This window comes from Canis lupus, chromosome 36 (genome assembly GCF_011100685.1).
Source record: "Canis lupus familiaris isolate Mischka breed German Shepherd chromosome 36, alternate assembly UU_Cfam_GSD_1.0, whole genome shotgun sequence".
Taxonomy (NCBI): Eukaryota; Metazoa; Chordata; class Mammalia; order Carnivora; family Canidae; genus Canis; species Canis lupus.
This window is the reverse complement of record NC_049257.1, coordinates 18,661,840-18,684,738: the sequence shown is the minus strand read 5'-3', so window position 1 is coordinate 18,684,738 and position 22,899 is coordinate 18,661,840. Positions and strand designations below refer to the sequence as shown.

The 22,899-nt window shown below is 42.3% G+C and overlaps 1 long non-coding RNA gene across 2 annotated transcripts; it reads left to right on the top strand.

Annotated features, from left to right (window-relative positions):
• Positions 1–4,375: 4,375 nt before the first annotated feature.
• On the top strand, positions 4,376–16,908 carry LOC106558286. 2 transcript variants are annotated; one of them, XR_005384748.1, is made up of 4 exons: positions 4,376–4,685; positions 7,153–7,243; positions 7,760–7,870; positions 16,716–16,908. It is a non-coding gene; the product is annotated as an uncharacterized LOC106558286 (long non-coding RNA). The 2 variants fall into 2 exon arrangements; XR_005384747.1 differs by lacking the exon at positions 16,716–16,908 and having other exon boundaries at positions 7,760–9,127.
• The last annotated feature ends 5,991 nt before the right edge of the window (positions 16,909–22,899 follow it).

Below are 22,899 nucleotides of genomic sequence, written 5' to 3'. Positions count from 1 at the left end.
GATGCAGGTCTTGATCCCAGGACTCCGGGATCACTACCTGAGCCAAACAGATGCCCAACCACTGAGCCACCCAGGTGCCCCCAATGTGTAATTTTTTGATGGATGTTGTCAGATGTCTTCTAAATTGTGATTGGAATGGCATTTTGGTTAGGATCTCCTACAGATAGATAAACACAATAAGAGCAAAAGTTGATCAAGGCAACCCTCCACCTTGGTAAGTTTATACCAAGCTAAGTCCAGATGCTACCATTGGATTATCTTCTTTTGGACTTAACAAATTTTTTATTGGGGCCCCTGGCTCCTCAATCAGTAGAGCCTGTAACTCTTGATCTCAGAGTTGTGGGTTCAAGCCTACATTGGATGTGGAGCCTACTTAAAAAAAAAAAAAGACATTAAAAAATATTGTATTGGGTTAGAATTGGTGATCAGAACCAATTGTCATTTTTGATGAAAAGTTAAAAGAATAGAATTGTAACTTTGAAATGATAAAAATACTTCTCTAAAAGATTCTAATTTTAGAATGATATGACTCAGATTTTTTCCTATCATCCTTGATAATATGAGTTGATACTATTATATTAGGCACAAAATCCCATTGCATTTAGTGGCTCATCATGGTAGGGAAATTAAATGATTCCTAGAATTCCCCAGAATAAAATTCTAAGGGTAACAGTTTAGCTTTTCGTACACTCTGACAGCATAATAGCTATTAGAATAACAACTGAGCTTGCTTTAGTGGTTAAGAGGTTTGTCATTCAAAAGACCTGAGCCAAATGTTCATCAAACGATGAATGGATAAACAAAATATGAAATACATGTAGAAGCATATTATTTAGTCTTAAAAAGAATGAAGTTCTGATACATGCTACAATGTGGATTAATTGTGACAACATGCTAAATAAGCCAGACAAGTATTATATGGTTATATGATTCCACTTATATGAAATAACTGAAGTAGTCAAATTCATAGAGACAGGAAAGTAGAATAGTGGTTATTCTACTAAAGTAGAATAGTAGAATAGGGCCTGAGAGGAGGGGAAATGGGGAGTTAGTGCTAAATGGGCATAGAGTTTCAGTTTGGGATGATGAAAAAGGCCTAGACACGGATGGTGGTGATGGCTGTAAAAACAAAGTGAATGTACTTAATGCTACTGAATTCTTCAAAATGATTAAAACGTCAAATTTATGTTCTGTATGTTTTACCACAGTAAAAATGAATATTTTTGAAAAGTCCTGGGCTGAGAACTGGTTAAAAGTTAGGAGAGTTTGGACTACATGGGAGCCACAAGTTCCTCACATGCAAATAGGGAAAATACCAACTTCACATGTTTTGTGAGAATGAAACGAGATAAATCATGTGAAATACTTAAGAGGTTTCTTTGGATAAAGTAAAAATGGAGGAGTGGTAGTCATTGTTGTATTCACTTATCTACCTCTGTATCTCCAAGGGTCAACACTTTGTTGAATGAATAAATGAATGAGTAAATGACCTGCAGGGCTCCTTTTCTGTAGTATCTGAGATGTTAGAACAAGAACATTAAAATGACTACTAATATTTGCATACTGATTTAGAGTTCACAGAGGGCTTTTGCATATATCACCTTGTTTGAATGGCATAATAACAAACCGAGCAGGGCAGGTGTGAGACTGCCGTTCCTAACCACCACGACCCTACCTCGGTGTAGCAGTGGCAGTGGTTAATACACCGGAACAGTAGGGTATGGTGGACTTATTAAACTTTAAACCCAGGTTCAGAGTCCAGCGTCTTTTCCACAGATACAGAATGACCAACAGAACAGAAAAACGTGCAGAACATAAGATCATATGTTGGGTCAGTGGGTAGGACCACAGTCTGATTCCTTTGCCCCAGATAGCCTCCCTTCCCTCACGTGTAAAAATTGGTTACTCCGCCTCAGGCAGTGAGGGGTTAAATTGGGAATTTGCAGCACCTGAGACTGGGTGTCTCTGGATGATGAGCCAGGGCTAGAGGGAGGGAGTGGGAGAGAGAAAAACCTGCCACTGGGAGCCTCCAAGGAAGAAAGAACACTGTCCTATAATATCTTATCTGTTGCTGTAAGGAAGCCCTGCAGCGATAAGGGGAGGCTGTCTCACTTCTTGGCTTGACTTCTCCCATTCTCAAGTCACTGTCCTGCTCTACGGTTGTGTGATATTGCATTTTAAAGCGGGTGGAAGGTATGGAAAGGCAAAGCTGGAAATAGGCAAGGAAACAGAGCTAGTGCAAACTGGAGCAGATTAGTGATGGTTTGTTGGAAGTTGAGGAAAATGACTTAAGCAAGAAGCGAGGGAGATACCTGCCAAGAAATGGGACGGTCTTTCTTAATTGCTCCAGAGCGTTTTGCAGCAATGAAAATAAGATTATGGAGTCCCCCATGCATTATTATCTGTAGCAACTCTTCCTCCATAATTCCCTGAGCTGTCCTTTTGTTTTGTTTTGTTTTTACAGAAGAGATTTTTTAGAGGTGTTGTTTTGTACGGACAAAATACAGTTTCTGCCCTTAAATTCTACCACTGAAGTGTGTACCAAATCCTCATTTCCTTTACAATGTTAGAATCGAGTCATAAGAAAGCTGGATGGCCATACAATCACCGGGAAAAGTGCTTGAAGCGAAGCCTTAGTGAGATGACTCCAACCTCAAATCGCATGGCGAGCACACGGTTTTCCCAGTGCCTTCATCATGCTAGAGGTGATCTTCCTATAGGCTCTTTTGTTGTCTGCCCGCCTAAGATGCTCTTTCCGGCTCTAATGAGTGAGGCTACAGACACATGTCAGTGCTCCTTTCTCTCTACTCCTCTGACCCCGGATAGCATGCAGCCAGATTCTGTCTCCATCGTTACAACAGAAAGTGCTATCTTTAAAGGACGGTGCCTTTTGCAGTCTTGTAAGAACTCCAGCTGGTCTGGCAAAGGTTGTAACCTATTTCACATCTTAAAGGACTACCCTTTATTTCAGGATGTCTTTAAAAAGCAACACTCTACAACTACCTGTTTCCTTAGGTACAATTCCCCATATCCTTTACCGCTGCGCGTAAAAACACACTTAGGAGTCATAAATGCATACAAGTGAGACCCGGAAAACTTGATGTTAAGAATTATTAGAACGTTATTAATTGTACACAGTGGGAATCTTTAAAAGAGGCAGAAACATCTTGAAGGGACCTTTGTATGACACCATATATTTTCAGATCAAATCAGGTTGTTGGTCTACTAGAAGATACTAAGGAAATTTCATATGGATATGAAATTGTGATGGTTTCTAAAACTATGGTGTCTCTCTCGGAAAAAGAAATAACCTTCCTAGTGTGTGGTGTCCAGAGAGCAGCGGATCTGCAGTAATATGGATGCTACTTCAGCTGCTTGTAGGTTAAAGAAGCAATTGAGGCCTACAGAACACTGATGACTGATGAGGGTGATAATGTACTGGAGCCTGTCGGTAGTGAGGCCCCCTGGAGGAACAGAGCTCAAGGTAGGAGGGGCTGTCTCCTAATAGGAAAAGGATCTTAGGAGAGAGATTCACCGAGTTTAAAGGAGGCAGTAGGTGGCCTAAACAGTAGGTATTTAGAAGGAGATCCTGGAGGAATACATGGGGAGTGAATTAGTTTGCTCAGGCCAAGGTAAGAAGTACCAGGACTGGGTGGCTGAAATAATAGAAATTCATTTCCCCTGGAGGCTACATGTCCAAGATCAAGGTGTCAGCAGCGTTGGTTTATTCTGAAAGCTTGTGTCCTTGGATTTTAGGTGGTCATCTTTCCATGTCTTCATGTGTTGATCCTCCTGTGAACTAATCTCCTCTTATATGGATTCAGTCATGCTAGGTTAGGAACCACCCATATGATCGTAGTTTACCTTAATGACCTCTTTAAAAGCCCTCTCTCCAAACACAGTCAGTTCTAAGGTACTGAAGGTTAGGACTTGAGCGTATGAAGTTGGGAGAGACGCAGCGGCCCACAATAGAGAATGTTCCAGGCAGAGGCATGGAGACGTGGAAGTACCTGCCCCTCACTGAGTGTTCGCTGCAGCAAAGGGTACCTTGCTTCTTGGGGAGTGGAGAGATGAAGCTGGAAAGGTAGGCGGGGCTTACAGGATGGAGGGGCTCTTCTGTTATGCTGTAGAGTTTGCATTTTATCCTGGAGGCTATGAGGAGCCGTGGAAAATTTTAAATTATGGAAACGGCACAATCAAATTGGTGGTTTTGAATGCTCTGTCTGCATTTGGAATTGAATTGTGAGAAAGTTAGTGTTTGAAGGCAGGGAAATGAATTAAGGAAGTTAGGAGTGAATGTGGAAGGGGGGCAAACTAGGAGAGGGTGTTCAGGATGTTGTCTAGGGACTGCAAGGGAGGAGGTGGTAGAGAGGAATCCGAAGCTATGGCTGACGAAGTTAGCAGAACAAGAATAGGTTCTTGAAGGAAGCCAAAGGGGTGCAAAAAAGCACAGAGAGGGCGATCTGTGGAGAAAAAAGATTTAAGGGTGAGGAGACATTCAGACACATTTACGGATGGAGGGGAATGAAAGCAGTTCCTGTCTGCTGCCCCTGGTTTCGGTTTTGCTTGTGCTGAAAGAATGGCGGGTCATGTCTGCGTCCTGAGGAGAATGGGAAAGGTTTGAAGTAGGCACTATGACTAGAAGGAAGAAAACAATCTCCGGGCCACGCTGGAACCCCAGCATGGTAAGTGCAGAGACGCCAGAGGATAGTAGGCCTGGAACAGAGAAACCGGGCTGACCCGCTCTCTGCTTGAAGGCTGACAGGGCCCATGAGGCCAAAGCCCCAGGCTGAGGGGACCGGAGGGGCTGGGTGGAGGGTGGCTGACATTTGGGATCTGGGTGAGGGGAAGCAAGAGCAACCACCCAGGGGCTAGAAATCTGACAACCTAAGACACCGAAGGCAGAAGGAAGGCCTGAGAGCAGGTTTAAGGACAGGGAGGCATGAAATGCAGGAGCACAGTGGGTGGTGGTGGAGACAATGAGGTTTCTGATGAAGAGTTGAGGGGAAGAACAGTTTCAGGTAGTGACAGGGTCTGGAAGTCAGTATTTTTTTTTTTTCTTTTTTAAAGATTTTATTTACTTATTCATGGGAGATACAGAGAGAGGGGCAGAGACACAGGCAGAGGGAGAAGCAGGCTCCATGCAGGGAGCCCGACGCGGGACTCGATCCCAGGTCCCCAGGATCACGACCTGAGCCGAAGGCAGAAGCTCAACCACTGAGCCACCCAGGCGTCCCTTAAAGTCATGAATGGAGAGATGTGCTAAGATTACATAGTAGAGTCGGATGTGAGACCTAAAAGGAAACTTCCTAAAAGTGCTGTCGACATGGCTCTATTCTTTGGTCTTTTTTTTAAGACTTTGGGCTTGGGGAAATATTGGAAACCTCTGTTCCCTAAGGAAGATGAAAGTGAAAAGATAGAGCTCTCTGAAAGGCAAGTACATCTGGGGACCATTAATTATATGTAAAAACAAAAACACCCTCAAAACAAGAAACAGGACAGGAGAGGTAAGCGCTGTGCCTCTTGCAAAGTTAAATAATTAGCTAGAAAGAACTCTTTGCCTAAATCTTCATAATAAGGCGATTTTATTTGGTTTATACTTCCTGTAAGTCTTGAAACAAGAGAACTTTTATTTAAGTTTTGTTATATAAATCCCCCCCTACCCTCGAAAAACAGCTTGAATTCTCTTTTATGTTCTTGTCATCCTCCTGGGGTTATGAGTTTGATTAGTAAAGTGGACCTGTAATTTCTAACTTCACACTCGACGCTTAATCTAACTATTCATTATCGGCCTAATTTCTCCCTCCACAAATCAGGTTGTAGACAGCTTTCTTTTCCAAAAAAACTATCTATAATGTTAAAGACTAAAAAAGAAAAAATCATTAATCTTATTTATTTTGGCTATTTTATAGAAATCTTTAAAAGTGAATAAAGCTAAACGTGAATGTTCACACTATTATTCATAATAGCCAAGAAGTGAGAACAACCCAGATTGTCTATCAGCTGACGAATAAATAAATAAAATGCAGTATATCCCTATAATTGAATAGCGCTTGGCAATAAAATGAAATGATGTACCAATATGTGCTACAGCACAGATGAACCTTGAAAATATTATGCTAAGTGACAGAAGCGAAATACCAAAAAGCCACATGTTGTATTATTCCATTTTTCAAGTATCCAGAATAGCCAAATCCACAGAGACAGAAAGTAGATTAATGGTTTCCAGGGTTGGGGGTGGGAGGGTGGGGGAGATGGGGGACGACTGGTGATAGGTACAGGGTTTCTTTTTGGGATGATGAAATGTTCTAGAATTAGATAGTGCTGATGGCTGCACATTGTGAATATACAGTTGACCTCACTGAGCAACACGGTGTGGACTGCACAGGTCCATCCAAATATGTATTTTTTTTTTTTATAAATACAGCTCAGTACTGTAAATATATTTTCTCTTATGATTTCCTTTTTTTAAAAATGTTTGTTTGTTTGTTTGTTTATTTTAGAGAGAGAGAGCACGTGCACGTGTGTGGGGTGGGGAGGGCAGAGGGCCAGAGAGAATCTCAAGCAGGCTCCTGGCTGAGAGGGGAGCCTGACTGGGGGCTGCATCTCATGACTCTGAGATCATGACCTGAGCCAAAATCAAGAGTTGGTCACTCAACTGACTGAGCCACCCAAGGGCCCCAGGCCACCATGTTTGTTTGTTTTTTTAAAAAACCAAGTTATACAAGCATGGACTGAAGGGACAGAGATAGGTTAAAATCAAAGAGGTCTCTGTGCCTCCAACATCCTCTGGGCAAGAAGCAAGCAGAGAAAGCTACTTAGGTGTAAACATGGGCAACTTGTTACAGAAAAGAACGAATGACCCCAGGGGCAGAGCCAAGGGCCTAGCGAACCTAAAAGAACTACTTTGGGGCACCTGGGGGGGCTCAGTGGTTGAGCGGCTGCCTTCTGGCTCAGGGTGTGATCCTGGGGTCCCCGGATCCAGTTCTGCATTGGGTTCCCCACAGAGAGCCTGCGTCTCCCTTTGCCTGTGTCTCTGCCTCTCTCTGTGTGTCTCTCATGAAGAAATAAATAAAATCTTAAAAAAAAAATAAAAGAACTACTTTTAGCAAGCAGAACTAGGCTTTAATCAAGAAACATTTCTGGTTTCAGAGTTGGAGGAATGACATGCGTTTGCCAGAATTTCAGCACTGCTGTGGTCTGCTGGATGCCTCCCCCCCTCCCCGCCCCCTTCTGACGCGAGGTAGCTATTGTATTTTTTTTTTAAAGATTTTTTTAATTTTAAGATTTATTTACTTATTTATGATAGACAGACAGAGAGAGAGAGAGAGAGAGAGAGGGAGGGAGAGAGGTGGAGAACAGGAGGAGGGAGAAGCAGGCTCCATGCACCGGGAGCCCGACGTGGGACTCGATCCGGGGACTCCAGGATCGCGCCCTGGGCCAAAGGCAGGCGCTAAACCACTGAGCCACCTAGGGATCCCCAGCTATTGTGTTTATCTGTCCCTCTTACACCATTTATTGTTGGATGCTTGTGGGGCACATGATTTGTCTTTTTCTTTTTAAAATTTTTATTTATTTATGATAGGCACACAGTGAGAGAGAGAGGCAGAGACACAGACAGAGGGAGAAGCAGGCTCCATGCACCGGGAGCCTGACGTGGGATTTGATCCCGGGTCTCCAGGATCACGCCCTGGGCCAAAGGCAGGTGCTAAACCGCTGCGCCACCCAGGGATCCCTGATTTGTCTTTTTCATTCACAGGTCTTTACTCCTGAGGTGCTGCACCTGAGAAGCCACTCCTGTAAGTGCTTCAAGTGCTCCGGGACCTTATCTAGCCAACAAGATCCTGGACTTTGACCTGATGCCATAATAGTATGAGACTTTTATTACGGGATTTGAGAAGGAGTGAGGATCTTTTGCACTGGGGAGGGATGTGAATTGTTATGGCCAGAGGGTGGACCGTGGTAGCTAGTCTCCAAAGATTGTCTCCCCAAATACTCCTTGTATATGCTCACCACTCTTCACATCAAGAGACGGGGTTGTGTCCCTGTCCCTGAAGCCAGACTGGCTCCAACCAATAGAATGTGGACAAAGTGACATTCCAGGTCTTAGGGACATGGACTCTCTAAGAGAGTTGGCAGCTTCTACTTCCTGTTGTTCCTGAAATGCTCCCTCTTTGAACCCAGCCACCACTTGTGAGATACCCAGAACTACATGGAAGCCATGGAGAGAACTGAGGTGTCCTAACCAGCAACCCCAGCTGAGTGGCACCAAATGCAAGCCAAATGAGAGAGGCCATTTGGGATCTACTAGCAATCCCAGTTCCTCCCAGATGCCACTTGAAACAGAAAAACTACCCCTAATGGCACCTGGGTGGCTCAGTCAGTTAATCCTCTGACTCTTGGTTTTGGCTCAGGTCATGATCTCAGGGTTGTGAGATCGAACCCAGTGTCAGGCTCCGAGCTAAGGGTCAAGCCTGTTTAAGATTCTCTCTCTCTCTTCCTTTCTCTCTGCTCTTACCCCCGTTTGTGTTTTCTTTCTCTCTCTAAAAAAAGAAAAGAAAAGAAAAACTATCCAGATAGCCCACAGAAATGTGAGAAATACTTTAAATTATTGTGTTAAGCCACTAAGTTTTGGTTGTATTGAAGACTATAAGGGAAGGGAACTAATAATGCCTGTAGAATGTTCTCATCTTGTGCCAGGTAGCCTGCTTACTGCTGTATACACCATTTTTCTTAACCTTCACAAAACTTCTGTGAAGAAGGTGGTGGTAAGATCTAGGGACTGAGGCTGAGACAAATCGATAAAAATGACATAGCTACTAAAAAAAAAAAAAAAAAAGACATAGCTACTAAGTAGTACTACAGAATTCAAATCTAGATTATTTCACTCTGATGCCTGCATTCTTTTTAGTATATCATGACACTCACCAGTATTTTATAATTAATAGGAAAACTTCAAGTTTAACATAGAGAAAAACATGATTTGCAATTTGAAAAATATTATTTTAGAAACCTTTATATTAGTAAGTACCAGAAAGGTCTTATTTTATGTACAATGCTAACATATAGATAGTCAAAGCCTTTTGGTTTATCATAGTCTCAATAAATAGACTTTTGTTGAACTCAATTTATTCTTTTAGTATGTATTATTCAAATAAAAAGATATATTTATGGCTTATGTGATAATTTCTATTATATTTCTATGGAAAATATTTTGTTCTTATTATTTATGGAGTTCTTTGGTTAGCTTAATGCTGTCAAACAACCTGACAGAAATCTATTTATTGCATCATACTTTCCTTAAAGTTGATATTTGTGGCATAAATATAAAGTGCAATGGAAGAGAGTTAGAGTTATGTGTTTTGTTTTGTTTTTTATGATTTTATTTATTTATTCATGAGAGACACAGAAACAGAGAGAGAGGCTGAGACACAGGCAGAGGGAGAAGCAGGAGTACAATGGGGGACTCAATCCCAGGACTCCAGGATTACACCTTGAGCCGAAGGCAGATCCTTAACCATGGAGCCACCCAGGTGTCCCCATTCCTGAGATTTTGATTTAAGAAAAATAATGTGGATTAGAACACTAACATAAAAAAAAAAATCTCTGGGGTCTCTGAGTGGCTTAGCAGATTGAGAATCTGCCCTCAGCTCAGGTCCTGATCCCAGGGTTCTGGGATGGAGCCCCGCATCGGGCTCCCTGTGCCCTTTTCCCTCTCCCTGTGCCCCCACCCCCAAGCTCATGCTTGCTCTCTCTTGCTCTATCTCAAATAAAAATTATAATTTTTTTAAAAAAACCCTCCAAACAGCATGACCTATCTGCTTAAAAGCCCTATAGCTAAGATGGAATCTGTGGTTAAAGAACAGTGACATTTCTATACTTCCCAAGATAGCTCATTTCAATTTATTCGCAAATGATTGGGCAGTTATATTTAGCTAACAATACTATACAAAGGAGTCTCTTAGCACTTTCTTTAGCAGTATAGTTTTATATAAATGTGAGCAGTGGCATTAGGCCAAATTACTCCTTTTATTTGCTTATTCTAGACTTTCACAATTTCATAATCTGGCTTTTCTGAGGGTTATGTTTTCTGGTTGGTAGGGACTTTACTATACACTTTAATTGTGACCAGAAATATTGATGGAGACAGTGGTGTAAAGTCCAGCAGGCATGTCTCTTAAGGTCTTGTGTCCACCCACTGCCACCGTGCACCCCTTGCTTTGCCCTAGCTGCCTGTGGTTATTTACTGGTGACGCAGGGTGAATGGTGCCATATTGCATTTACCCACCTCCACCACAGCCCTCACTTATATTTTTGACTCCTTTGATCCTTTTCCCCATTACCCTATGGGACCATTGAAGGAAGCTATTGCATTCTATCTCTTTCCTTCCCTGTTCCTCAGTAGAGTACCTGGCAGAGCATTAAAAAAAAAAAAAAAAAAAAAAAAATCTGGAGTGCTTGGGTGGCTCAGCTGGCTGAGCATCAGACTCTTGATTTCAGCTCAGGTCATGATCTCAGGTTTGTGAGATCGAGCCCTGTGATGGGCTCCATGCTCAGTGGGGAAGGGAATCTGCTTGGGATTCTTCTCCTTCCTTCTGCACGCCCCCCCCCCCCCCCCATTTTAGACTTTCTAGATTCTCAAATAAATAAATACATGCTTACAAAAAATTCAAATCTTAGAAAGGCAGCTTCAAGGAGAACCACAGAAAAATACTACTTTCCTTATTTATTTATCTATCTATTTATTTATTTTAAGACCAGTGATTAGGTACTTTCTTTTTTTTTTTTTTTTAAGATTATTTGTTTATTTGACACAGAGAGAGAAAGCATGCACACAAGTAGAGGGAGCAGCAGAGAGGGAGAAGCAGACTTCCTGCTGAGCAGGGAGCATGATGCGAGACTTGATCCCAGGACCCTGAGATCATGACCTGAGCCAAAGGTAGACGACACACAACAAACTGAGCCACCCAGATGCCCCTTTACTTTCCTCTTTTAAACTGTTACTGAGCCTAGTTGCTCCTTAGGCTATAACAGACCTCGTAAGGTAGTTAAGCTTCATATGCCTCCGGACTATCACATATACCGCAAAAAGTTGTTTTTTTTTTTAAACAATCTTTTTTTTTTTTTATAATGACAGTTTTCAAACATACAACAAAATATTTAATGCTCTTAAAAATCTCAGAAGCCCTTTTGTCTAGCACAGTGTTCTCAAACTTCAGTTGCATCGGAATCAGCTGGAGAGTTTGTTAAATCATAGATTGCTGGGCAGCCCAGGTGGCTCCTCGGTTTAGCGCCGCCTTCAGCCCAGGGTGTGATCCTGGAGACCCGAGATGGAGTCCCACGTCGAGTTCCCTGCATGGAGCCTGCTTCTCCCTCTGCTTGTGTCTCTGCTTCTCTTTTTGTGTCTCTCATGAATACATAAATAAAATCTTAAAAAAAATCATAGACTGCTGGGCCCAACCTCTGGAGTTTCTGATCCAGTCGGTCTGGGTAGGCCTAAGAATGAGCATTTCTGACAAGTTCTCAGATGCTGCTGCTGCTGCTGTGGTTGGGAGTCCACATTTTGAGAACTACTGGTCTAGCAGTTTCAAGACTTACCAATATTTTGCCATGTCTGTCATTTATTCCCTCCTCCTCCCTCCCTTCTTCCTTCTCTTCTATATTTTCTACAAGCAAACTTCTAACATTTCTCTCGTCTCACCCTTAAATACTTCCATATGTATCTTTAAAAAATAAGGACTTTATTTTACATATTATAATATTATCACACATAGGTTACCATTTCCTTAATATCATCTCATTGATAATCACCAAACTTTTCTGATTATCTCAAAAACACTGTTTTATGGTTGATTTGCTCAAATCTAGATTCAAACAAGGTCAACACATTTCATTTCATTATTGTGACTCTTCATCTCTTAATCTAGAACAGCATTCTCTTCCTTTTTTATTTTCTCATGTCATTGACTTGTTGACAAAATCAGATCGGCTATCCTATAGAATGTCCTCCATTCCAGATTGGAATAACTGCTTCCTTGTAGTGTAATTTAACTTGTCTTCCTATCCATTGTACTTCCTGTAGTTTGTAAGTTGAGACTAAAGGTTCAATTAGATTTCACTTTTAACTTCTTTACCAAGAATATCTCAGAGGCAATGCAGTATAAGTTATATTATATCCCATGAGGAGGTTTATAAATGTCTGGTTGTCCAGCTTTTAGTGATGTTGAGTTGATGGATGGTAACTGCTTAATGTTCACATTGTAAAGTGAACTATCAGCTTTCTCCTAAATAGTTTTATCATCCATTGATGAGCCTAAACCACAAAATAGTGTTCTAAGTCTATCATTCCTTTTACATTTACTATCTTGATTTCTCTCTTCAATTAGGGCTATTTAGTAATTCTAAAATACAGTTTGTATAGGACAGGCAAGATAAATTCTCTTTTCTTTTCCATGAGTTTCTAATTCTCTTTTTTAAAAAATATTTATTTATTTATTATTTATGATAGACATAGAGAGAGAGAGAGTGGCAGAGACACAGGAGGAGGGAGAAGCAGGCTTCATGCTGAGAGCCTGACATGGGACTCGATCCCGGGACTCCAGGATCGCACCCTGGGCCAAAGGCAGGCGCTAAACCACTGAGTCACCCAGGGATACCCGAGTTTCTAATTTTCAGAGTAAGGACTTGGTGCCTACTGTTACTAAAATGTGTCCTCCCCCCAACCAAGTCATATGTTGAAGCCCTCACTCCCACTATCTGTTTTTGGAGATAAGACCTTTAAAGAGGTACTTAAGTTACAATGGGTTCGTTGGGGTTGGCCCTAATCCAATATGACCAGTGTACTTATAAGAAGAAATTTAGACACAGATAGGGAAGACCATGGGAAGAAGTGGTCAACTACAAGCCAAGGAGATAGGCCTCAGAAGAAATCAACCTTGCCAACACCTTGCTCTTGGATCTCTAGCTTCCAGAATTGTGAGGAAAAATATTTCTGTTGTTTAAGCCACCCAATCAGTGATACTTTGTAATGGCCACCTGAGTAAACCAATATAATGCCTGGGTTCTAATGGTGACCAGAGGCTTATGTATTTAATTAACTCGTTAATTACTTTTCTTTCTCTCTTTCCTATTCATGGATTTTATTCATTCAATGTGTGTTAGTCTGTTACAGTCACTTTTTCTCTTGGATATATAAATTGGTCCGTATTTGGCCAGAGGAAGCCCCAGAGGAAGCCGACTTTTTGTGTCATTTTGATATGACCCCAACAGTCTTTGATAAGTTCCTTTCAAGTAGAAGACATCCCAGGCTCATTTTGTACATTTTCTGTTTCAGACCTGGGATCAGCTATCCTAAATATGGTATAATCTGGGTGTTAGGCCTGTTCGTTGCTATTGGGTTGTCATGGCTTCTAGGCTCTTTCAGGAAATAAAAAATTATAGGCCTTTTACTTTTTTGTTTTTCTATATGTTTCATCTCTTACATGGAAAGTTTTGGATTCTAACACATTAACATAATTATCTGCTCTATAATATCCATGAAACAGTTTCAAAAATGAGACCTTTTTTGGTTACTAATTCTTAGGCTATTAAATGAAATTTAAAATTTGCTTTTCTTTTTGTCCTTAGGATTCATATGCTTAGGAAAAGATGTAGTCAAAGTCTTATGTTCTAAAAAGCCTTAAAATAGTTCTTTTGTGTGGTTCTATCCCCAACTTGACATACAGCTAAGTTCACTTGTTTTAGAATCGTCTTGGTAGCCTGTCAGGCAGTGTCCTTTGTTTACTTTATAAGCATCATTAGAAAATGCTTTTCTTCGAGCTGTAATGAGAACTGAGGTTAAAAGACGGAAGAAATGGAAAGAAACACAGTTCAGGGACTTCATCTTCCTACTTATATGCATCATTTAATAGTTCATAGTGATTTCAGAGCAATGCATCCCGGATTCCCTGAATAAACTGTTCCCTGACAAAACATCTTAAGCATTGCTTCGATTTAGATGATCCTGGTCATGTCATGAATACTGAAGCCTTAATGTTTCCAGGCTCTTGTTTGTCCTTGAATACCGAAGCCTACTGACATATTGAGTATGTTCTCTAATACACACACATATACACACCTTTCTTTACCTAAACTGTTAGACTGCATGGAATATCATTTGAATGTTGTGGGACAAGCATGTCTAAGTAGAAAGTTCGAGGACTCGAGTCAGATGGAATTGGTTTTATATAGCTTAATAGTTACTAATGATGAGACCATTGTAAAATTGCCTAACCTTTTATGGATTTGATGTCCTTAGCTGTAAAAGAGGCATAATAATACATACTTATAGAGTTAGTAAAATAGGTCCAAATGAAAAGTGGCTAGCACAGTATCTGGCACACAATAGGGGTTTAATAATCATTCCATTCTCTCAACCTAAAAAGCCTCTATATTATAGATAAACACAAGCAGTAAAAATCATTTGATCTTGAAGATGATTGTGAGTAGTGCTTCTTCCTTTGATATTTAGGTCAGTTTAATCTAGCTCTGTGTTAAAGGAGCAACAACCTGAGCTATTATTTATTGCTTCAGTTGGCCAGGAAGCAAAAGCATTAAGCAGTCTTTTTAGTTCTGTTAATTTACATAAAGACACAGAATAATATAAAAAAGTGACTATCCTAATCAGGGTTCTCCTATTGGCTATCAGGATATCCCATAGTTTCTAGAGGGAGATTACTCAATAATTTTCCAGAGTCACTCAAGAAAGCCTCCAACTTTCATTCCCCTCTTTGGGGGATCTTTTAATCCCCTTATATTCTCATTCAGAGTAAAATGAAGCACAAGACTCTTAATTTTTTTAAAAAAGATTTTATTTATTTATTCATGAGAGACACAGAGAGAGAGGCAGAGACATAGGCAGAGGGGGGAGCAGGCTCCCTGCAGGGAGTCTGATGTGACTCAATCCTGGGACCCCAGGATCACACACTGAGCCAAAGGCAGATGCTCAAGCACTGAGCCACCCAGGTATCCCAAGACTCTTAATTCTAATTCTATATTTCAACTTGGTGGTGAGACATCTGGTGGGAGCAATTCTTTTCTTAGGGGTTGGTATTCACTTTTATTTCCTGGTTAAATAATCATCTTTGTCATTTGGTAGCTAAGAAAGCAAGCAAGGGAAGAGAACGTTCTTCAACAGATTTTTACTGCAGTAAAAAAGACTTCTCCTAAATCAGCATAATAGCAACTTTCAAAGGGTTGCTGCTCTCTACAGGGCACATGTTCCAAGAGATTTTAATGTGTATTATATGGAAAAGTTTGTACACATTTGATAATGCTAGGTTAAGGAGATTTAATAGGTCTCTTTACTGCAGAACTCAGAACCTTATACTAATGTATATTATCATTCTCCTGAAGGGGGACATGATATGCAGCACTTCCTAAACTTATCTGATCCTGGATTCCATTGTTCTACAGAACACACTCCAGGAAACAATGCCTTATAATTTAGAGCTATAGGCAAGAGGAACATTGGATCACTAGGCCCCTAACATACATTAATAATTTCAGGACAGTATAAGTTCTTTGCTTTGGCTATTGCAGCCATTGTCTGGCTGTAAGAAATAGAGACCTAGGGCAGCCTGGGTGGCTCAGCGGTTTAGCACCTGCCTTCGGCCCAGGGCGTGATCCTGGAAACCCGGGATGGAGTCCCACGTCGGGCGCCCTACATGGAGCCTGCTTCTCCCTCTGCCTGTGTTTCTACCTCTCTCTCTCTCTCTCTCTCTCTGTGTTTCTCTCATGAATAAATAAATAAATAAAATGTGTTTAAAAAAAAAAAAAGAAATAGAGACCTATTGCAAACCAAGTTGAACAGAAAACCAAAGTGGTGGAACACAGGGTTATCTCATACGGTCCAAGGTTAGAAAACACAGGGGCTTTAGGAGGACTAGGCAGGAACTACAAAGTCAGAACTTGTGATTAAAGGACCAGATGGTTGGTTACCCACCCCTTTTCTTGCCTGCCCTGTTTTATTTTCCTTTCTTTCTTTTAAGGAGCTTTGTTTATACCTCTCAAGAAAATGTCTGACAGAGCTCTGATTCTGTGTTCTTCAAGCAGTCAGTAGTATTTATAGCTATGTTCTAAGTCCAACTTTTCAAGAGAAGGAGACTCTTGATTGACCAGATTGAGTCAGGTTTTCACTCAACCTCATCCAGTCAGTTGTGGCCAGAGGGCTCATGTCCTTTAGACAGGAAGACTTAGGCCTACCCCTTCCGTAGGGTGAGAAGAATGGATTTTTCTTAGAATGAGGGGGCTGTGAGACAGGTAGGCACCACCAAAGTAACATCAGTCATGGTTCCTTTCTAAGAATCATCTTAGAAGGGTCCTTGGGTAGCTCGGTTGGTTAAGCATCTGCCTTTGGCTTAGGTCCTTGATCTCAGAGTCCTGGGATCGAGCCCCATGTTGGGCTCCCCACTCAGCAGGGAGTCTGCTTCTAGCTCTGCCTATCCCCCACGTACTTGTACGTGCTCTCTCTCTCAGATGAATAAAATCTTAAAAAAAACATTATTCTAAGAATCATCTTAGAAAGAAGGGCAGCCTTGGTTGCAGTATTTCATGTATTGATAATAGCAAATTGATTTAGAAAGAATGACCTTCATAGAATCTGCTTGTGAATCTATTGTGAATATTGTGTTAGGCATTATCACTCTTCATTAATATCTAATTCTTTCTACTTTGAGGTAACAAGGATTCCCTGCCCCTCTAAATTGGGTGTGGCCATGTGCCTTCACTTGGTAAGAAATGTCACTTTGATACGGAAGGAGTTAGAGACTGAAGCAGCCTAAAAGTGCCAAACGAACTCATGGATCTCTTGGTGGATCTCCAGCAGACTTAATGTAAGAGAATTACTTTTATTAAACCTCTAATTTTGGAGTTGTCTGTTATTGCATTATAATCTAGCCTATCCTGACTAGTACAAAAAAATCTTTGAAATGAACAACACAAGTTTCAAAACTGTAATGAAGGTGAAATGTTATTCTGAGCTGACATTAGTTTGAGAGGCCCGAGTTTGGCAATGCAAGTCTTTGTGCAACATCCCCCAATTCTCAGTTTAACTGATGAAACCCTTATGATGTATTTTGGTACATGATCTTCCCTTTCCATGACTGGAACACTAAACATCTTATAAAGGCTAATAATAAGAATATTTTCAGGGCAGCCCAGGTGGCTCAGCGGTTTAGTGCCGCCTTCAGCCCAGGGTGTGATCCTGGAGACCGGGATCGAGTCCCACATCGGGCTCCCTGCGTGGAGCCTGCTTCTCCCTCTGCCTGTGTCTCTGCCTCTCTCTCTGTCTCTGTCTCTCATGAATAAATAAAATAAAATAAAAACATTTTCAAAAGCTCTCATTTTGTAAGACCATTAAGTATTATTAGAAAACGATCAGTTTTCTTCACTGTTTTCTTAGTGAGCTATGTATGCCAACATTTATTAGTTATGTACATTACACCACGTGACCACCAAAGCCATTGACTTTCAGAATTATAGTGTGCTCCACCTGTTACCTTGAAAAAAATATTTCAGAAGTATAGTGGACATAACTGGTGTCCTTTTCTTACACAACCCTGATTTTACTCAGCTGCCTATCTGAATCTTACAAAGCCATGTGCTTAAGGAAGTTGATCTCTCCTCTAGCTCCAAGGGTGGGGTGAATGGTAAGGGTAATCCCCTTTCCCCTGCCAGTGCTTGGCTCAGATATAGGCATGAAACCCAATTTTGCCAGAGAGAGACAGAGAGAGACAGAGAGAGAGAGAGAGGCAGAGACACAGGCAGAGGGAGAAGCAGGCTCCATGCAGGGAGCCCGACGTGGGACTCAATCCCTGGTCTCCAGGATCACACCCTGGGCCGAAGACAGGCGTTAAACTGCTAAGCCACCCAGGGATCCCCAAGAAACCAGGATTCTTGAAAATAGTATTGAGCTACAGAATCTATTAATCCTGAAGTTCTCCCTGGACTTGGTTACATGGGATAAATTTTCACTGAATTACAATTTCTGTAACTCGCAACTAAAAGCAATTCTAGGTAATACATTAATAATATGTTCTCTTTTCTTTTTTAAAGATTTTATTCATTTATTCATAAGAAACACACACACACACACACACACACACACACACACACACAAAGAGAGAGGCAGAGACACAGGCAAAGGGAGAAGCAGGCTCCTTGCGGGGAGCCCAATGTGGGACTCGATCCCGGGACTCCAGGATCAGGCCCTGGGCAGAAGGCAGGTACCAAACTGCTGAGCCACCCAGGGATCCCCTATGTTCACTTTTCTAGATTGGCATATACCTTTTTAGGTTGTCTCTGGGAAAACAGTAAGCAAAATTTTCTTTTAAGAACCCCTACATCTTTATCCATGAATTATGATAGAGATTAGATGACAAAACTCTAGTTGTTTCTGGGATGATAGCTGGGCCCTTTATTTTACAGTTTTATTTAAGTAATATCTACTCTGACATGGGAACCCTGAGATCAAGAGTCACAGGCCCTTCTGACTGAGCCACCCCTAGACTGTTTAATCAGTAAGCATTCTTTTATTTATTTATTTTTTGACAGAGACTGAGAGAGAGAGAGAGAGGAGAGAAAGAGAGAGGGCAAGCATGAGAAGTAGGGGGAGAAGGAGAGAGAGAGTCTCAAGCAGGCTCCATGCCCAGTGTGGAGCTGACATGGGCTCGATCTCACAACCCTGATCATGACCTGAACTGAAACCAAGAATCAGACACTTAACCAACTAAGCCACCCAGGCTCCCCAATCAGTCAGCATTCTTTTAAATACTATGAGCAATTCCAGAATAGAAAATAGTTGTTAAATATAGGTTTTGTTTCACAGGTAACTTACGGTGTAGTTTCAAAAATTCAAAGCCATGCTCTGTCAAGTGGGAAGAATGAAAATTGAAAATCTGCTTCTTGGGGCGCCTGGGTGGTTCAGTCGGTTGAGCATCTGCCTTCAGCTTGGGTCATGATCTCAGGGTTCTGGGATTGAGCCCCGCATTGGGCTCCCTGATCAGCTGGGAGCCTGCTTCTCCCTCTCCCTCAGCCTGATGGCCCCCTGCTTGTGTGCTCTCTCTCTCCAATAAATAAATAATTAAGATCTTAAAAAAAAAAAAGAAAATCTGCTTCTTTGCTTATGCCTCGCAGTATCTGTATATTGCTCTTAATGGGAGAGGGAAAGAGGATGATTAAGTACTGCCTGGTATATAATATCACAAGTCCACAAAGTAAGTGAAAAATCAAAGTGGTTTATTTCTTTTTTTAAAAAAAGATTTATTTATTTACTCATTCATTCATGAGAGACACAGAGAGAGAGAGAGAGAGAGAGAGAGAGAGAGGCAGAGACACAGGCAGAGGGAGAAGCAGGCTCCATGCAGGGAGCCTGATGTGGGATTCGATCCAGGGTCTCCAGGATCAGGCCCTGGGCTGAAGGCGGCGCTAAACCACTGAGCCACCTGGGCTGCCCCCAAAGTGGTTTATTTCTAATCTTCAAATTGGATCAAAGTACTTAAGCATCCTGTAAATTTTTACCATATTCTTATATAGTTATTTGTGTAATTGCTTGTTTGTCTAAATTAACAGATTGCCAGCTCTTTGAGGGCAAAGACCATATTTATTTTGTTCTTTACTGCTTCAAAGCCTAGAGCAGTGGCATGGAGTGGTACTCAAAATAATTTCCTTGAACAACAACAAAAAGTGAAGAAAAGGCTATTCTAAATATATGAAGACTGTTTTCTACATGCTGGATATATGATATAAAGCTTAACATAGACTACGAGAAAAAATGTGATACAGGTAACAGAAGAATACTATTAATAACTATAAGTTACTCTAAAAAAATCGAGATATAATTGATATGTATATAAGTTGTACAAAGTGTCGATTTGATGCCCAAATACTTTGTTATATGATTACTACTCTAGTATTAGCTAACACCTCTATCACCTCACACAGTTACTTTTTTGTGATGAGAACATTTAAGATTTAGTCTCTTAGTAACTTTCAAGTATATAATACAGTATTGTTATCTATAATCACAAAGCTGTGCACTAGATCCCCAGAACTTGACCAAAACTTCCCTAATTCTCCCATCCCCCAGGGTACTTTCTTTTTGCAAATGGTTCCCTTCCCTTGTAAAGTTATTATCCTGTTTTGTCTCACTCAATCTTCATTGATCATGTAGAGTAGTAGATATCCTTCTAGGGTCTTCTCTGAGAGCTACCTGCTTTAGTAGTAAAGGTCATTCACAGGGATGTTTCTACTATATGACGCCCTACCTACTTAGCCAAGGACGATTGGGCCCTTGCTAGAACTTTATCTAAACTGGGCCAATCAGATCTCCTTTCCTTTTTTTTTTTAATTTTTAAACTTTTAAAAGAGATTTCACTTATTTATTCATGAGAGACACAGAGACACAGGTAGAGGGAAAAGCAGGCTCCATGCAGGGAACCCGATGTGGGACTCGATCCTGGGACTCCAGGATCATGCCCTGGGCAGAAGGCAGGTGCTAAACCGCTGAGCCACCCAGGCATCCCTCCATCTCCTTTCTTGTGAATATGAATTGACCCCCAGTGACTGTGAGCTGGAAATGGAGTTCTGTTATCAGGTAACTTAGCAGTAGCAATTGTCCTCTCCTGGAAGTCCGCCTAGCTCACTGAGATCTGCGTGACCTGCTTTGTCAAGGCACTTTAAAGGCGGTCAAAAGTGCAAGTAAGAAAGCTATAACTGCATGTAGAGAACAGGTAATTGACTCAAGGACTTGATAGTGTGAATTGAAGGGAATGGGTAGATCTAAGAGATGTTGAGATTGAAGAAATAGCTGTATTTGGCCAAAAGACAGTGTTAAGTTGAAGATGATTCCACTACTCCACAACTGGGGAACATTTTCAATTAGTATTGGAGTGGCTGGTTGCTGGGCATAGTAGGCTCTCCGGGATTCTTCAGACTTTTAAGTAGTGGTTCTTCTCTGTTTCCACAAGAAACAATGTGAAAACCAACTATAGAACCTCACTATGAAAACAGCAGCAAACGATTTAGGAATTACTGTCAGGATTAGTTGTAAGTTTATATTAAAGGTGAGTGCAAAATGTGGCCTAGTTAGCTTCCTTGTGTTTCTTTACTACAGTGTACCCAGACACCTGTTTTATAAATGTATCCTTCTGGTAACAAGGGAGCTAGATTGAGAGACTATAAAGAGTGCATAGTTTGAATGATATTAAAAAAAAAAAATCAAATCGACTTGCCTGTGTCTTTGAGAATTCCAAATTTACAGAAAAAGCTTTTTAACCCGTCTAAGTAGGTCACTCTCATAGGGCTAAGAAAAAACCGTAATGCAATTTTATTATAAATAATGGTTCAGTTGTTGCTTATAAGGAATTTCTATTAGAAGAAAATTTTGGCTGAAAGGGAACAGATCTTTCAGTTAGCTTGGGGTCTGAAATCTGGCTTCTGCCATTTACTAGTTGCGTGACTAATCCAAATCACATTACTTTTCTGATACTGTTCCCTCATCTATAAAATGGGATTAGCAACCAATTCCTATTTTTCCTTTATTATGAAATAGTCTCTTTGATTTATTTATTTTTTATTTTTTCGTCATCTCTACACCCAACATGAGGCTCGAATTTACAACCCTGAGATCAAGAGTCACAGGCTCTACCAACTGAGCCAGCCAGGCGCCCCATGAACTCATCTCCTTGAAAAAAGGTTCTAGGGTCACAGTTTTCGGAAAAGTATTACATTCTTGCAACACATACTTGGAAGTTCACAGAAAGAATTCCTTCTACAGATGGAGCTCATGGCGTAGTTAGGTGTGGGTGAGATGAGATGAAATCCTATTTAACAATATCCTTTATTACTACTTTGGAGCCTTTCCTCTCGTGCCAGGTACTGTTGCTGCAAGCTTTACACGTATCTCATTTTATCCTCACAATAACCTCTGAAGGTGGGTCTCAATAGTTTCATTTTCATCCAAGAGGAAATTGAAGCCCAGAGAGGTACTTTGTCCCAGGTCCCAAGTAGTGGATTCCAGATGGGAACCCAAGTTTTACAAATTCCAAAGGCCGGGGCTCATTACCATCCAGAGGAAAGGAGTGAGGGGGGTGGGGGGGCGGTGGAGCTGGCTCTATTAAACGCATTATGGGATCCAGTGCCTGTAAAAGCCCCGAACGAGAGGGTGAAGGAATCCTTAGATCATAAGCTTCCCTCGGCCCTTTTTTTTTTTTTTTTTTTTTAATAAAGTTTATTTAACAGCTTCTCACGGTTTGGATTGGCTGCAGAAAGTTCTAGGAAAAGGCTGGGGGCTGGGGCCGTGGTCCCCGAGGGCCCGGGGGGGCAGCCAGGAGGTCCGCAGGAGCCGCGCTGCAGCTCGCCAGGCCTCGGGGCGGGGGCGGGGGCGGGGGGGCCGACCCGGGGCGGGCGGTCGGGCCGAGGGTGCTCCGCGACGCCGCGGGTGATGCGCGGGGCTGCGGGCCTCCGAGAGCGCGCGCCCTGCGGGAGGGGAGCGCAGAGCCGGAGCGGCCGAGCTCCACGTGCTCCGAGCGCGGAAGCGCGGGGCTCCCGGGGCGCGTCGCGGAGGCCGGCGGGCAGGGCTGGGGCTCCAGGCTCCGGGCTCGCGCGGCCCCTCCCTCCGCCCCGCCCCGCCCCGCCCCCGGCGCCGCGTGACTCCGCCCCCTCCGCGGGGCCGACCAATGGGCGGGGCGGGCGGGAGCGGGGGGCGGGGCGCGGCGCGCGGGGCTCGGGCTCGCGCGGCCCCTCCCCCGCCCCGCCCCCCGGCGCCGCGTGACTCCGCCCCCCGGCGCGGCCGACCAATGGGCGGGGCGGGCGGGAGCGGGGGGCGGGGCGCGGCGCGCGGTCTGCGCGCAGGTGCCGCCC